This window comes from Delphinus delphis, chromosome 14, assembly GCF_949987515.2.
Source record: "Delphinus delphis chromosome 14, mDelDel1.2, whole genome shotgun sequence".
Lineage (NCBI taxonomy): Eukaryota > Metazoa > Chordata > Mammalia > Artiodactyla > Delphinidae > Delphinus > Delphinus delphis.
The window spans coordinates 50478829-50496492 of NC_082696.1; the positions used below are offsets into that span (position 1 = coordinate 50478829).

At 39.7% G+C, this 17664-nt stretch overlaps 1 protein-coding gene across 1 annotated transcript in view; it reads right to left on the reverse strand.

Annotated features, from left to right (window-relative positions):
* Positions 1 to 17540, reverse strand: part of AFG1L (AFG1 like ATPase) — a 216239-nt gene extending 198699 nt beyond the window's left edge. Inside the window, exon 1 of the mRNA XM_060030135.2 lies at positions 17413 to 17540. The gene's annotated coding sequence lies outside the window, so the exon portion shown is untranslated. The remainder of the gene's footprint in view (positions 1 to 17412) is intronic.
* Positions 17541 to 17664: the final 124 nt, after the last annotated feature.

The following is a 17664-nucleotide window of genomic DNA, read 5'->3' on the forward strand; positions in this document are numbered from 1 at the left end:
CTTATTTTCAACAACAGATTCAAAATAACTGGTTCGGTTGTTTTTCAGGTTTTTTAATTGAAATATAGTAGATTTACAATATTATATTAGTTTCAGATATACAGCATAGTGATTCAGTATTTTTAGAATATACTCCATTAAAAGCTATTAATATTATAAAATAATGGCTATAATTCCCTGTGCTATAGACTATATCCTTCTTTCTTATCTATTTTAAACATAATAGCTTGTATCTCTTAATCCCATACCCCTACCTTGCCCCTCCCCACTTCCCTCTCCCCACTGGTAACCACTAGTTTGTTTTCTAAATCTGTCTGTTTCTGTTTTGCATCTATGTTCGTTTGTTTTATTTTTGAGATTCCACATATAAATGATATCATACAGTGTTTGTCTTTGATTTATTTCACTAAGGATAATATTCTCTAAGTCCATCCATATTGCTGCAAATAGCAGAATTTCATTCTTTTTATGACTGAGTAATATTCCATTGTATATATAATTTGTTTACATATATATACATATATATACACCACACATATATATAAACACATATATACACCACATACACATATATGGTGTGTATATATATTCCCTCTGTTCATGGACACTTGGGTTGCTTCCATATCTTAGCTATTGTAAATAGTGCTGCTATGAACATTGGGGTGCATGTATCTTGCTGAATTAATGTTTTCTTATTTTCTAGATATATACCCAGTAATGAAATTTCTAGATCATATGGTAGTTCTATTTTTAGTTTTTTGAGGAACTTCCATACTGTTTTCCATAGTGGCTGCACCAATTTACATTCCCACCAACAGTGTATAAGTGTTACCTTTGCTTCACATTCTTGCCAAAGTTTGTTTTCTGTTGACTTTTTGATGATGGCCATTCTGACAGGTGTGAGATGATACCTCATTGTGTTTTTGATTTGCATTTCTCTAATAATTTGCAATGTAAAGCATCTTTTCACATGCCCGTTAGCTGTTTGTATGTCTTCCTTGGAGAAATGTCTATTCAGATCTTCTGCCCATTTTTGGATTGGGCTGTTCTTTTTTTTTTTGATTTTTTGTTTTTTTGATATTGAGTTGTATGAGTGTTTTTCAGTTTTGAATATCCTTTATCAGGATATTCTTTTTTTTATTTGAACCACATGATAATATGTCTATTTGTCTATTTACCTATATATTTCCTCCTTAAATGTTTCTTACCCAAATTTTAAGGGGGAAGGAGAGGCTTTTCTTATGTAATTTCTCCACATGCCCTCTCTGCCATCTTTCTTTTTTTTTTTTTTTTTGCAGTACGTGGAACTCTCACTGCTGTGGCCTCTCCCGTCACAGAGCACAGGCTCCGGACGTGCAGGCCCAGCGGTCATGGCTCACAGACCCAGCCGCTCCGTGGCACGTGGGATCACCCCGGACCGGGGCATGAACCCGTGTCCCCCGCATTGGCAGGCGGACTCCCAACCACTGCGCCACCAGGGAAGCCCCCATCTTTCTTTCTAAAATAGCAGCAACCCACAGCCATTTCTAACCTCCCCCAAATCCACATGCAAATTTGTAATCTGGGAGCCACCTTCAATTAATTTCTCTTCCTCATGATTCAGATGCAATCTTTCATTAGATATAATTGAATCTATCATCTTAATATGGCATAAATCCACCAACTACCATTGGGTCTTCCTCCTGTCTTTCTGAGGGTAATACAGTCATCTCCTAACTGGCTCTGTCTCTCTCTCCTCTGATCCATCTTGCTATCAGGTTTGTTTCCAAAAATGTGACCTATCTGACCACATTGCATCACAGATTCTGAACTTGCAATGCCTCCCTACTGTCTACCGAATGAAATACAATTTATTATGGACCTTTAGAAAATCAAGATCTGGTTCCTAACCTACCTTACCATCTTCTCATAAGTGATTGAAACCCAGTGATTTACCAAGTATCTCATTTGTTTTCATGAACCTCCATATATACTATTCTCAAAAAACTGGAAAACTGATCTCATCTTCCCACACCCTACCCCCATCTTTATTTCCTAAATGCGTTCTGATACTTTTCTTATTGGGTTGGGCAAAAAGTGCCTTTGGTTTTTAAGTAAAAATAAAAGACACGTTTTTCATTTTCACCAAGAACTTTATTGAACAACGTAGTCACCCTTTTTTTCCACTACCTTCTGCCATTTTTCAGGCAACTTCATAATCCCATCTTCCTAAAACTTTTTATCTTTTTGAGCAAAGAACTGTTCCAGGTGCCTTTTACAGTCTTCCAGGGAATTGAATTTTTTTCCATTAAGAGAACTTTGTAAAGACCTAAATAAATAGAAATCCGAAGGTGTAATGTCTGGTGAATTCAGTGGATGAATCAGAACTTCCCAGCCAAGCTGTAACCGTTTTTGCCAGGTCATCAAAGAAACATGTGGTCTTGCGTTATCCTGATGGAAGATTATGCATTTTCTGTTGACTAGTTCTGGACGCTTTTCATCGAGTGACGCTTTCAGTCGGTCTAATTGGGAGCAGTACTTGTTGGAATTAATCGTTTGGTTTTCCTGAAGGAGCTCATAATAGAGGACTCTCTTCCAATCCCACCATATACACAACATCACCTTCTTTGGATGAAGACCGGCCTTTGGTGTGGTTGGTGGTGGTTTATTTCGTTTGCCCCACAATCTCTTCCATTCCACATTATTGTATAGTATCCACTTTTCATCGCCAGCCACAATTTGTTTTAAAAGTGGAACATTTTCATTACGTTTAAGTAAAGAATCGCATGTGGAAATACAGTCAAGAAGGGTTTTTTCGCTTAACTTATGTGGAACCCAAACATCAAAGAGATAAACATAACCAAGCTGGTGCAAATGATTTTCAATGCTTGATTTGGATATTTTGAGTATGTCGGCTATCTCCCGCGTGGTATAACATTAATTGTTCTCAATGAATGTCTCGATTTGATCGCTATCAGTTTCAACTGGTCTACCCCACCCGGGAGCATCATCCAGCGAGAAATCTCCAGCATGAAACTTTGCAAACCAGTTTTGACATGTTCGATCAGTCACAGCATCTTCTCCATACACTGCACAAATCTTTTTTTGCTTTTCAGTTGCGTTTTTACCTTTCTTCAAATAATAAAGCATAATATGCCAAACATGTTGCTTTTTTCTTTCATCTTCAAAATTAAAATGGCTACATAAAAATTCACCAATTTGGATGCCTTTTTTTTTTTTTTTGGCTGTGTTGGATCTTTGTTTCTACGCACGGACCTTCTCTAGTTGACGTGAGCGGGGGCTACTCTTTGTTGCGGTGCGCGGGCTTCTCATTGCGGTGGCTTCTCTTGTTGCGGAGCACGGGCTCTAGGTATGCGGGCTTCAGTAGTTGCGGCTCACGGGCTTAGTTGCTCCATGGCATGTGGAATCTTCCCAGACTGGGGCACGAACCCGTGTCCCCTGCATCGGCAGGCGGACTCTCAACCACTGCGCCACCAGGGAAGCCCTAATGTAATTACTTTTATATAATAATTATGACCTTGAAAGTCTGCAAAGTGATTAAAGGGCATTTTCTAAGAAATAGATTTCTGGATTTAAATTATACAGTTTTTCTGCTTATAGTTTTGGTGTTATCTAATTTATTATTATTACTATTATTAAATAGTTTTGAAGTGGCAAGTATAGAGTTAGACATTTACAAATATCTGAGATGTTAGGTCTAAAATGTTTTTAATCACAGATTTTGAAAGTTGACACAAGTATATCCCCGTTATCCTTTTTGTTTTTTAGCATTTATTAGTTTTGACTCACTCTAGCATGTTATACACATAGCACCTGTGCCCATTTAGCAAAGAATTTCAGTACAAATCACTCTGAATTGAATAGACATCTCTAAGAAGCATTACAATTGTTGAAATATTTTTAGAAACTGAAACAAGGAAATAAACAACTTCAGTAAAAGTGATTTAAATAACAAATAACGTATCTTTATAAACAGCTTATCTCCTTGAGAACAAAGAATAAACAAGGAGATGAGGTTTTTTTTCCCTTCACTGTTAAAGCAGATCACAATATGAATGGGTGAAATGTCATGAATAATTGGAGAAAATCACAGAGTAATCTTCGACAAAAACATCTGATTTATTTAAAATTGTCGTTGTTTGTCTTATTAGAACCTTTATTTAACCTTGTTATCCACAATGCAGTATTCAAGCTGGGCTATCAAAAACATACTTTGGAACTAACGATATTTTGAAATTTTTGACTTTCTCAAATGCAGGCTATGGTAATGTAAATCTCCCATGGCAGATGTTTTACTTGGGACCTAATTAATTGACATTGCCTTAGACAGAAATGCCTGTGAAAACTAATATTTTGAATCTAAAATGACAGTAAATAAATCAAGGTTTTGAAACACTCTGTCAATAGATTTAAGCTCAGGTTTCTGGTCAAGAGGATCATCAAGCTTTCCAGTACTAGATTCATTTAGTTACAACATTGATTGAATAGCCTCTGCTCACAGGCCTAGCCACACAGCACCAGTCACTTCTAATCATGGCTTCAAGGCCTCATCCTATGATTTTCAACTACATTCTTTCTTTCTAGGTAAGGCCATTTCCTTATTGACTTGTTCACAGATTCTAGGCATTTCAAGGCTTACCATGTGTCCGGCACTGTTCTAACTGCTTTATAAATATTAACTCTCAGTACTCATAATCACCTGGTAAGGTAGATACTATTTTTGTCCCCATTTTACACATAAAGAAACAGAGGCACAGTCAGGCAAAAAACTTTTCTAGGGTTACTTGGCTACTAAGGATTTTGCCCATTTCCTCTACCAAACCCTCACTGAATATAATTGATTTGCTCATAGCATTGTCTTCAAGTCAGACACATTTATGTAAAATATAAATTTCTAGGCAAGAGATATCTATACTATAAAAACATATCAGAACGGTAGTACGTAAATCACACTAGTATTGTGCCTAATGGATAGAAGAAATTAGAGAAAGCAAGGTAGCATGGAGATCTCTGTGGTCTAACATTAACCAAGCTAGGGTATGGCAAGGGGGTGAGGGCAGATGAGAAAGAGGTGAAAAAGATGATGCACAGCTAAAGCCCAAGCGATTCAAAAAATAATACTTACAGCAAAAAGGATATAAATATTGGGGGTATTGCTTGAGAGTAAATGGAATGAGAGTGACTTTAGATATGCTGAGTTTGGTTAGTCAATAGGACAACAAACAGAAATAGCACATGGGTGCCTGTGTGAGTGTGTGCTGTGGGGTGGCAAACATGGTAGTAATAGGCCCATACTCCAAGTTGAAGTAAGCATCGATTTGGGAGCATTAAACAGCTGAGTGGATCAAGCCTTGTCGCAGCAGGCCTGGTCAATCTCTCTATTGAAACCAGCCCACAGGTTCTGGCCAAATACACCTCCTGCGAAGATGTGTTCCCAACCGAGTAGTTAGGAGAGCTTACTTCCTTTGCAAACACAACTAGGAGTCAAAGCTGGTGTGCCTGTGTATATCCTAGTGGCTAAGGCCTTTCACTAGAACACTGATACCAAATCACAGAGATTTGCCAGGCCTTTCACCTCCCAGTAGGACTTACGGCGCTGTTTGCGTCCTGACACTCTCTTCCGACCTGGCATCTCATAGATTTCCAGTCTGGGCAGTCCTCAGCTGCTTAATGCAGTACCTTCTTTGGGTCAAACTAGAGAAACAGGGGCAACTATTTCTCAAGTCCATTCTTTTCTCTACATTCCCACTGCTGCTATCTTAGTTCTGCCAGAGTGATCTTTCTAAACTAAAAATCAAGTCACTCCCATTCAGTGGTTTCCTTTAGAATGTCTTTAGATAAGGGTCAGAACCACAAACACTGTAATGCCTCATGGCCTTGTCCCTCTGGCCTTAGTCCTTGTCATTTTGCACTTTCATTCCAGTAGTACTAAACTATGTGTAGTTCCCCAGCAGTGCTTTCCTCTGGGCCTCTGTATTTATCTCTTTCTCTGGAATGCACCTCCCATACACAGGCACACCCAAATCACAGGCACTTTGCATGTCAAACACCAACTTTATGTCTCAGTTTTGTTGCTTCCTTCTGGAATTCTTTCCCTACTACCCTTGAGACTGGGCTATGTGGCTCTCATCACGTTCTACTGACGTGTCCCTATGACCACACTGAAAGGTCCTGGAAACAAAAACCATATCTTTTTCCCACCTTCCCTCCTCTCCATGCTCCCTCCTGCCCTAGCACCTAGCACAGCACTTGGTTTTCTGTAGCTGCTCAGTACATATTTGTCACATGAATGGCTAGAATGCTCTAAGCATCCTAAGGGAGACATATCTGTTCAGCTAAGGAGATCACATGATGCTATTGGTTCTGGAAATGACCCTCTCCCTGCCCCACCAACTAATCAATACAATATATATGGCATTCTTCAGATTCTCTAGATCCTTGCTATTTGGTGTGGTCTGGAGACCAGCAGCGATGGCATTTTCTGGAACTTGTCAGAAATGCAAAATCTCAGGTCTCATCCTAGAACTCCTGGATCAGAATCTGCAGTTTTATACAATCTCCAGGTGACTTGTATGCATATTAATGTTTGAGAAACACTGCTCTAGATAACATTGTTGGTTCTTTACTTAGAAAGTTCATAATCCATTTTCTTGAGAGAAGGAATACAAATGCCTGGTTCCCACTGTTCCCACAGCTCAGGATTGTGTATTTTCACCCTGATTCAGGTTTACACTAACCTTGCCTGGCCTTACATGGTTGAAATCAGCCACCCTGCATGAGGTCAGGGCCTTTCAATTTCAAAAGGAATCCTGCGGCGTTTTTTTTTATCCCCCCAGAAGTCAACCACTTGAGCAAGGACAGAAATTGCTCATTGTCATGGCTGCTTTTGACTCTTCCAGACACTGGATCCAATGTCATCTCTAAGAGGAGAAGTGTCTGAGCAGTCCTGATGTCTAAGCAGTCCTCAGCCATTGCCTGGCGTGCTCAGCATTTGGCTGCGAGCAGCCACGGGATACGTGGACTCAGAGCAAATGCAGTAACGAATTTCAGCGCACAGCAGCTGAGGCCATAGGTTAATTATGTTTCCTGAGGCTAGAGATCTGAGAGGCACATTCTCACGGCTACCACAAAGGGTTGTGAGAAGATATAGGGAAAAAGGCATAACTGGTGGAGACGAACTTGGATAAAAGCAAGAGAGGGGGGTTCCGATGTTGATACAACCAGCTGGGCACTGCCTGATTTACCAATACAGAAGAGACACTAAATCACGCAAAAAAAAGTAACCAAATGTAGAATTGAGTGTGCATTGGAAGAGACACCCTGTGAAGGATCTCAGGGTACGGAGTAAGACCCCGCTAAGGGCATGCCTAAAACACAACAGATCAACAGATGCTCACTAACCTGCCTTCTGAGAGTGAGTCACATTACCAGGCTTATTTTGCTGAGTGGCTTGCTCCAGGTCTTGCCTCTTCTTTTTTTCTTTCTTTTTTTTTCAGGATCTTAGTTCCCCAACCAGGGATCGAACCCATGCCCCCTACAGTGGAAGCACGGAGTCTTAACCACTGGACCACCAGCAAAGTCCCCTGCCTCTTCTTTAAATGAAACTGTGAACAAATATACAAGGAAAATCGGTGTGAGGACATATTAACCTCCCCAAGATCCCAAACTCTTAGACAGTCCAAGAAGCAACCCTGCAGTGACCCCTCCATGACCGTGGAAGTAGAGAACTTAACCTTTAAGGGAAGGATAGAGACTACCTGATATGCTCCTAGAAGGGCTTAACATCATCTCCAAAGCCTGAGTCTCCAACCCCAGCTGGTCGTCCAACAATTCAATTCAATTCTGACACTAAATACGTGGACTTAGCACAGACCCTGCAGGTTAAAGACTCAGTCCCACAAGACTGCTCCCACTTCAGACACCAGCCTTAAATGGGGTGCCTAAGCTACCCACTCCTGCCTGGCTGGTTACAAATGTGAGGATTCTCATGACCCCCTTCCCCCCTCAGGTTTGACAATTCGACTCACAGAACTCAGAAAAAAACACTTTACTTATGTTTAACAGTTTATTATAAAGGATAACAACTCAGGAATAGCCAAATGGAAGAGGTGTCCAGGGCAAAATATGGGGGATGTGTGCAAGGCTCTTCCTTGCCCTCTCCTGTCTGCCACATTTCCAGGAGTCAGGGGGTGGGGCTGAAAATTTCACTGTGCTTTGCAGATATTGCAATTTTACAAACTGAAGGTTTGCGGCAACTCTTAGTGGAGCAAGTCTATCAGCGCTATTTTCCCAACAGTATTATTTTTTAATTAAGGTATGCACATTGTTTTTTGAGACGTAATGCTGGAGCACACTTAACAGACTACAATGTAGTGCAACATAACTTTTGTATGCATTGGGAAATGAAAAAATTTGTGGACTTGCTTATTTGTGATATTTGCTTTACTGTGGAAGTTGGGAACTGAACCCATAGTATCTCTGAGGTATGCCCATACAGGAGCTTATCCTGCAAATATAATCCCATGTGTGTGTAATGACGGCATATTCAAGGTTATTCACTGCAGCACTGTAATAGTGAAAGACTGAGGTCACCAAAGATATTCGTCTGTAGGGGATGTAGTGGAGAAAAATTTTTTCCTCTACCCTTCTAGGGTAGATAATAATCAAATTGACATAAAACAACGTAACGGGAGAGAAACAAATTTAATTTTGTATGTACAGGAGTCCAATAGAAGCATGAGACTAAAGAGCAAATTGGGCAGTTGAAGCTTATGTACCACCCTGAGCTAAGGAATGGGATAGGGGCCTGGGGCTTCCAAGGAACAGATGTTTGGTAATTAGATGTTTGCCCTGCCACAGAAATAGGTCATTCAGGCAAAAGTTCTCTCTGGTAATAGCTCTCTCTAGGCCAGGCCCCCTATCTACGTTCTTTTAGGTAGTGGTGAGAGAGGTACAAGTTTTTCTTGAGTCTGCTGCATCTTGATTGCCCTCCGTTCAAGACAATCCACATGCCAAACTGGCATATTTTGGGGTCACACATTCTGCTCCCCTTCAGGGACAAGTTAAATAAATTATGGTACATCAGGTAATGAAATACTTTGCTGCTGTATAAGTGTGGATCTATCTCCAAGATACATTGTTAAGTAAAATAAGGTGCAAAAGTGTGTTATCCTATGATGCCATTTTTGTTATATATACATATATATATGTAAACATGCTAGAATATTTCTGGAAGGATACAAAGATACGCAGCAAGAAACTGGTAACAGTGGCTGTCAATGGAAAGGGGAACTAGATGGCTGCAGACAGGGATTGGAGGCAGCTATATCAATGGATACTCAAGTGCATTTTGACTTTTGAATCATGTAAATGCTTTATTTAAAATTAACAAACAAGCCACAGTGTTTATAAATAATTTCCTCAATACCAAATCTGAAAATGCCCGCATTCTCAAAAGCTGGAAGTAGCCTGGGCATGCCTTGAGCTCTCAGAGGTTCTGAGGGTGACTCATGTTGTAAGTAGTCTTCAGTGGAGAGGAGGGAGATACTGAGCTTTGTGGGTTTTACTTTGCTTTGTACTGCATGAAGTGAGGCTACATGCTGAGAGTAAGGAAGAGGGGTGTGAAATACAAGGAGAGGATAAAATAAGGGAATGCTGAGGTGTGTTGAAGGGTCAGCTGAGATTGGAAACCATAAATTTACAAAGGTGCCAGCTAGTTTGGGATTTTCTTCAGGAAATCACAGCAGCCTGGGAGCAGGGGTTTAGAGGTACGTCAGGGTGTGAGCTCTGAATTAGAAAAATGATATAAGAGTGGCCAGGCTGGCCCTTGAGAAGTTTACAGGACTTCACTAGGTTCGTCACATTTTCAGAGTCTGACACTCTGGAGGTCCAGTTACTTGGTTTTACCATTTTCCTCAGAGGTGATTAGGCCTGGGGGAGTGATGCATTAGTCAAGTTCACAAGACACTGATTGATAAGACAGAATCTCAATTTACAAATTTAAAATGAAAATATAAACTAGCTGGTCCCACAAGGCAGCATCTCCTTTTGCCTACAAGAAAGTCCTCATAACAAATAATCCTAAAATGTATATGGAACCACAAAAGACCCAGAATTGCCAAAGCAATCCTGAGGAAAAAGAAAGAACCTGGAGGCATAACCCTCTCAGACTTCAACAATACCTCAAAGCTACAGTAATCAAAACAGAGAAGTATTGGCACAAGAATAGACATATGGATCAATGGAACAGAATAGAGAGGCCAGAAACAAGCCCACACACCTATGGTCAATTAATCTCTAACAAGGGAGGCAAGAATATACAGTGGAGAAAAGACAGTCTCTCCAGCAAGTGGTGTTGGGGAAGCTGGAAAGCTGCATGTAAATCAATGAAGTTAGAACACACCCTCACAGCATACACAAAAATAAACTCAAAATGGCTTAAAGACTTAAATATAAGACACGACACCATAAAACTCCTAGAAGAGAACACAGGCAAAACATTTTCTGACATAAACTGTAGCAACACTTTCTTAGATCAGTCTCACAAGGCAAAAGAAATAAAAGCAAAAATAAACAAACAGGACCTAATCAAACTTACAAGCTTTTTGCACAGCAGAGGAAACCATAAACAAAACAAAAAGACAACCTACAGAATGGGAGAAAATATCTGCAAACAATGCAAGAGACAAGGGTTTAATTTCCAAAATATACAAATAGCTCGTACAGCTCAATATCAAAAAGCAAACAACCCAATCAAAAAACTGGGCAGAAGACCTAAATAGACCTTTCTCCTAAGAAGACATCCAGATGGCCAACAGGTACATGGAAAGATGTTCAATATCACTAATCATTAGAGAAATGCAAGTCAAAACTACAATAAGGTATCACCTCACACAGTCAGAATGACTGACCATCATCAAAAAGTCTACAAATAAATGCTGGACAGAGTATGGAGAAAAGGGAACCCTTCTACACTGTTGGTGGGAATGTAAACTGGTGCAGCCACTATGGAGAACAGTACGGAGGTACCTTTAGAAATTAAAAATAGAGTTACCATATGATCCAGCAATCCCACTCCTGGATATTTATCAGGAAAAGATGAAAACTCTAACTTGAAAAGATACACACACCCCAATGTTCATAGCAATATTATTTACAATAGCCAAGGCACGGAAGCAATCTAAGTGTCCAACAACAGATGAATGGATAAAGAAGATGTGGTGTATATATATATATATATATATATATATATATATATATATATATATATATATAATGGAGTATTACTCAACCATAAAAAAGAATGAAATATTGTCATTTGCAGCAACATAGATAGACCTAGAGATTATCATATTAAGTGAAGTCAGACAGAGAAAGACAAATGCCACATATCACTTATATGTGGAATCTAAAAAAAAAATTATACAAATGAACTTACTTATGAAACAGAAACAGACTCACATACACAGAAAACAAATTTATGGTTACCAAAGGGGAAAGGGCGGTTGAGAGGGATAAATAACAGTTTTAACAGATACACACTACTATATATAAAATAGATAAACAACAAGGATTTACTATATAGCACAGGGAACTATATTCAATATCTTATAATAACCTATAATGGAAAAGAATCTGAAAAAGAATATATATATACACATATGTAATATATAACTGAATCACTTTGCTGAACACCTGAAACTAACACAACATTGTAAATCAACTATATTTCAATTTTAAAAAATGTTTAAAAAGTCCTCATAGAAATTGCAATTACTATCAGCCGACTGTTCAGTGATCTCTGAATAAAGAGGAATGGATGATCTTAATGACTAGAACTACCTAGCTGTGATAATCTAATATACTACTCAAGGAACACAACTCTCAAGGTATCCACAGTAATTCAGGCACATTGACAAATTATTTTTCTAGAATTGAACCATTAGGAAAACATAAAATTGGTTATAGTTTTCTATCATCTTAGCCCATGGTTACAATATGGTTGTATCTTCTCGTCCCACCACCCACTTCAGTTGCCACCCTTGTGTTACCAGTGTTAACAGTTTGGTGTATATCCTTTGCTACAGAAATATGCACATATAAAAGTACGTACATACAATGACAGGGTTTTGTTTGTTTACCCAAATGGGATCATACTGCACAAATTATTCTTTGATCCTTACTTACCAAAACATCATGGATATTCCTCTTCTAATTCTAATAACTAAAACTAGATATATTCTAACATCTTAAGACATAAAAATAGGGACTTCCCTGGTGGCGCATTAGTTAAGAATCCGCCTGCTAATGTGGAGGACACGGGTTCAAGCCCTGGTCCGAGAAGATCCCATGTGCCGCGGAGCAACTAAGCCTGTGCACCACAACTACTGAGGCTGCGCTCTAGAGCCCGCGAGCCACAGCTACTGAAGCCCACGCGCCTAGAGCCCGTGCTCCGCAACAAGAGAAGTCACAACAATGAAAAGCCCATGCACCAAGACGAAGAGTAGCCCTCCCAAAATAAAAAAAAGAGTAGCTCCCACTCACTACAACTAGAGAACGCCTATGCAGCAACGAAGACCCAATACAGCCAAAAATAAATAAATAAACTTAAAAAAATAGAATTATTTCATTTGCTCTAGTATATAATTTATATATTACATATAAATTACATAAAATATTATATAATTTCCCTTAGTTTGAATATACTATAATTCAAGCATTTCTAATTCAGGCTGTTTTCAGTTTTTGCCACTACAAATAAAGCTGCAGTAAACATCCTTGGACTTACATCCTTAAGTACTATGGTCTCTTGAAGCAAAAGCTGGATTTTGGGATCAAAGTGTCCTGAATATTTTTAATTTTGATAAATATGAGCAAATTGCCTGTTTCCTTACAGTCTCCCTAACACTGTATGTTTCTTTTCTTTTTGATTTTTGCCAATATGATAGAAAACAGTATTTCATATTTGCTTTAATGTATTGATACATTTATTTGATTAGTGAGGTTGAGCATATTTTTCCCACTTATTGTCCATTTGAATTTCTTTTCCTAAGAGGCAGCATGAAATATTGGTTATGTATATAAATTCTGGAGCTAGTTTTGCCATTTTGTACTTGTTATTTTGCCTTTCTGCCTCAGTTTCCCCATGTGTAAAATGGAGACAGCAATGGTACCCACCTATAGGGTTGTTAGGAGGATGTGACAAATTCATTATCTGAAAAACATGTAAAATTGTACCTATCCATATTCTTTGCTCATTTTTCTATGGGATTGTCTTTTTCTTATCAATTTATGGGAGTTCTTTTTATATTAGGAATATTAGCCGTTCACTATCTTACGTGTTACAGATATACTTCCCCCAATTTTTAAAAAAATAATGCCTTTTGATATGTAAATTTTATTAAAAATTTATGTACTTAAATGACATTTTCTTTATAGCTTGTTTCCCATATTGCTTAGGAAGCACTTTTTTTACTCAAGGTTATACAATTTTTCTCCTAAATATTCTCTAAACATTAAAAAATATATATATTTCAGGGCTTCCCTGGTGGTGCAGTGGTTGAGAATCTGCCTGCTAATGCAGGGGACACGGGTTCGAGCCCTGGTCTGGGAGGATCCCACATGCCACAGAGCAGCTGGGCCCATGAGCCACAGCTACTGAGCCTGCGCGTCTGGAGCCTGTGCTCCGCAACAAGAGAGGCCGTGATAGTGAGAGGCCTACGCACCGCAATGAAGAGTGGCCCCCACTTGCCACAACTAGAGAAAGCCCTCGCACAGAAACAAAGACTCAACACAGCAAAAATAAATTAATTAATAAACTCCTACCCCCAACATCTTTAAAAAAAAATTTTTTTTTTTCAGTTCTATCTTGGAATTCCCTGATGGTCCAGTGGTTGGGACTCTGTGCTCTCACTGCTGAGGGCCTGGATTCAATCCCTGGTTGGGAACTAAGATCCCACAAGCCATGTGGTGAGGCCAAAAAAAACCGCAACAAAAATAAATAAATTCTATCTGGAATTTTTCCATGGTATAATTCAGGGGACTAGCTATGTGGTCTCCCTATTCCCTAGACACTCAACTGTGTCAGCAACATTTCCCCAATTAATTTAAATGCTCCCCTTGTTGTATATCATGTTCGTTGTTAGGATCTGTTCTGCACTCTATTTTATAGAGAGCCCAAACCATACTCGTTTTGTTTGTTTTTTTCTGGCCATGCTGCGTGGCTTGTGGGATCTTGATTACCCGACCAGGGATCCAACGCAGGCCCTCGGCAGTGAAAGTGCAGAGTCCTGACCACTGGACCGCCAGGGAATTCCCCATACTCTTTATAGTTAGCTTTGCGGTGAGTTTTAACATTTGGTAAAGCAAATCCCACTTTGATTTTTTTCACTTTCATAATCTTCTTGGTTAATCTCCAACATACGAACTTTAAAAAAATCTTTTCCAGTACTACCCAATGCACCCAAGGCAGAGAGGAGGTTAAAACCAATCACAGTGGGATTCTGATTATATTTGCATTATTAATTTTATTTATTTTTTATGTGTCAAACATTTTATCAAATCATTAATGAGAGAATAAGATGTTACAATTGGTTCAGAGAAGTCAGAGGGAACAGACGTATACATAAACAATCAGGAATGCTGATAAAATTTTTTTTAATTAATTTTTTTATACAGCAGGTTCTTATTAGTCATCCATTTTATACACATCAGTGTATACATGCCAATCCCAATCTCCCAATTCATCCACCACCACCACCACCACCACCCCCGTCACTTTCCCCGCTTGGTGTCCATACGTTTGTTCTCTACATCTGTGTCTCGATTTCTGCCCTGCAAACCGGTTCATCTGTACCATTTTTCTAGGTTCCACATATATGTGTTAATATATGATATTTTTCTCTTTCTGACTTACTTCACTCTGCATGAGAGTCTCTAGATCCATCCACGTCTCTACAAATGACACAATTTCGTTTCTTTTTATGGCTGAGTAATACTCCATTGTATATATGTACCACATCTTCTTTATCCATTTGTCTGTCAATGGGCATTTAGGTTGCTTCCATGTCCTGGCTATTGTAAATAGTGCTGCAATGAACACTGGGGTGCATGCGTCTTTTTGAATTATGGTTTTCTCTGGGTATATGCCCAGTAGTGGGATTACTGGGTCATATGGTAATTCTATTTAGTTTTTTAAGGAACCTCCTAAGTTATTTTATTTATTTATTTTTATTTTCAGCTGTGTTGGGTCTTCGTTGCTGCATGCGGGCTTTCTCTAGTTGCAGCAAGCAGGGGCTACTCTTTGTTGCAGTTCGCAGGCTTCCCATTGCAGTGGCTTCTCGTTGCGGAGCTTGGGATCTAGGTGTGCAGGCTCAGTAGCTGTGGCGCACGGGCCTAGTTCCTCCCTGGTATGTGGGATCCTCCCCTACCATGGATCAAACCCGTGTCCCCTGCATTGGCAGGTGGACTCTTAACCACTGCACCACCAGGGAAGTCCCTGCATTATTAATTTTAGATGAAGTGATATTTTTCTGATATTAAGTCCTCCTATTCAGGAACATGGAGTCTTTTTTATTTAGGTTTTGGCTTATATCCTTTAATAAAATTTCATAATTTTGTTCTTATAGATCCTGTGTCTTCCTTCCTATGTTTTTTTTTTTTTTTTTACTTTTGGTCACTGATGTGAATAGGGTATTTTTTCCATCTCCAGTCTAACTAGACATTGCCTGGACAGAGGAAAATTATAAATTAAGTTCTTTACTTTCACTTGGTCACTAAATTCTCTTGTTAATTCTAGTAGCTTATTCTAGTGGCTTCTTCTTTATTGATTTTTCTAGGAATACAATCGTATCTCCTGAAAAATAAAGATTTTTTCCTGATGTTTATCCTGGGAAGCTCTTCTTTAGCTATTTGACGGTGCTGCTATTTTCTATAGCTGCTTCCCCACTGCAGGCAATTGTTGCTGCTGCCCAAGGCTGCACTGAGTGGCCTCCAATGAGACAGCTTTCTAAGAGAATATCCCATGATTGCTTTGTACAGGTGTCAAACACAATACAGTGGTTGTGGATGACAACACAATACAGTGGTTCTTGGTCTCTTAGCTCTCATATATTCCAATTCCAAGAGTCATTTATACACATTTTTGAGCTCACTGCCCTAATCACAGCAGTCAAGTTTCCACTTGGTCTCTTGCAACAGGCCCAGCAGGGAGTCCTGCCTGGGTACTTATTCTGATATTACTCATACTCTTTGACAGAGAGATATACTCAGAGAGAACTTGTCTGACCACCCTAATGAGCTTGTCTGGGTCACTCTCACATTTTCCAGTTTTATTTTCTTTATAGCACCAATCATTTTGGCAGATATGTTATTTATTGCTTTATTATCTGTCTCCCCAAGATAAAGCATATACTAGACAATTAATCTGATGAAACCAAGGAATTTCAATGTCTTTCTCACCCTTTTACCTCTAGTATATAGAGTTGAAGACACCTAGTAGGCTTTCAATAAATACTTGTTTAATGAATGAACGTTGAGTTTTCTTGAAAATAATCTACATCACGTTTAAGTAAATTTTTTTAATACCAACTTTTCTTATTTTTATTAAGAATGGTTGCTAATGATCCAGACAATTTTTCAGCTTAAGGGACAGATCAGATTATTTTAAGTGAATGGGTTTTCTGAAACTCAACATAGAAAGAAACGCAGAAAGAGTTGTGAGACTATAACACCAAGGGAGAGAACTCCCCAGGCAGGAATAGACATCTATCCTTCTACCTCAAAGTCTGCATTTGTTGGAGATTAAATGCGATCTACTTAACTGTTTTGTCTTTTTTTCATTTCTGATAAAGGCTTTTTTGAGTTCCATTTCAAATGCTGTACCAATACGTTTACCAATTTTTTTTTTTTTTTTATTTACTGGAACTTTGTGGGAACTGAAGGGAAAAAGTTGCAGACCACTCAAACACCAGAAAGTCAAAGCAGGTTTCAGCCATATTATCTGTTATCTTGTTTTAGAGGGCCGACCAGTCTCCCCAAACGGTTCGACCGTACGGTTATGATCTCGCGACGTTGTTTTTATTCCACTCTACTTTCCCACGTTCAATTTACCAGGCCAGACACATGTACGGTGAAACTCTCAAGTTGATATCAAAATCATTTGAGGCATCAATTCAAGGTTACCTAGAAAGGCGTTTTCAGTGGTTTACAGTGAGACGGTGGATAGGTTGCCACTAAGCGTAGGCAGTTTTGTTCGGATTGCGGGCAAACCTCCCCTACCTCGCCTTTTAACTTTTGTCCCCGCGGCTCCCAAGACCGCGAAGACCGTTTCCGGCGTTCTCCCCACCGGTCCAGGCCAAAACGGACACAGAAACACAGGAAGCGCCCGCCCTCGCACCCCCGGTCCCGCAGCACCTGGGCCGCAGATCCGCGGCGGCGCGCTCGCCCGATGCACTGTGGGCGCTGTAGTCTGGCCGGAACGTGTTCGCACCTACAAGTAACCTGACTGCGCTTTTCTTCCTCTGCCTGGTGCGCTGTCACGCTCCGCGGTTTCCGCTGAGACTCCTGGCCCGGGACGCAGCGTTCCGGCGGGTCAGCTGTTCCCCTCTTGGGGACAGAAGGCGGAAGCCGGAGGGGCGCGGGGAGGAGCTACGCGTGCGGAGTGAA